Genomic DNA, 341 nt, shown 5'->3' on the forward strand with positions numbered 1-341 from the left:
GTTATAGGATTTTTCTTAAGGGCGTACCGTATTTGTAGCGAAGAATTTTTAGAGGATGAAATCAAATATATTTTCAAAGTATTCACTAAACTCAGATACCCGGAAGGACTACTACACAGATTGAGAAAGAAAGCAACGGTAATAATGAGAAGGAAGAAGGACGACTGGTCCGGAGAAGGCAGGGCGGAGTTTTTGTCCGTCCCCAACTCGAAGTACGCGGAGGAGTTGGGACATATTCTCACAAAAGCGGGTGTGAGCGTTGCTTTCTCTACGGGTAAAAAATTAGGAGAAGTTGTCAAGAATAGAAATAAAATCAGAAAAGGATATAGAGAAGGGCGCGA

This window comes from Oratosquilla oratoria, chromosome 11 (genome assembly GCF_046742065.1).
Source record: "Oratosquilla oratoria isolate Oo_2021 chromosome 11, ASM4674206v1, whole genome shotgun sequence".
Lineage (NCBI taxonomy): Eukaryota > Metazoa > Arthropoda > Malacostraca > Stomatopoda > Squillidae > Oratosquilla > Oratosquilla oratoria.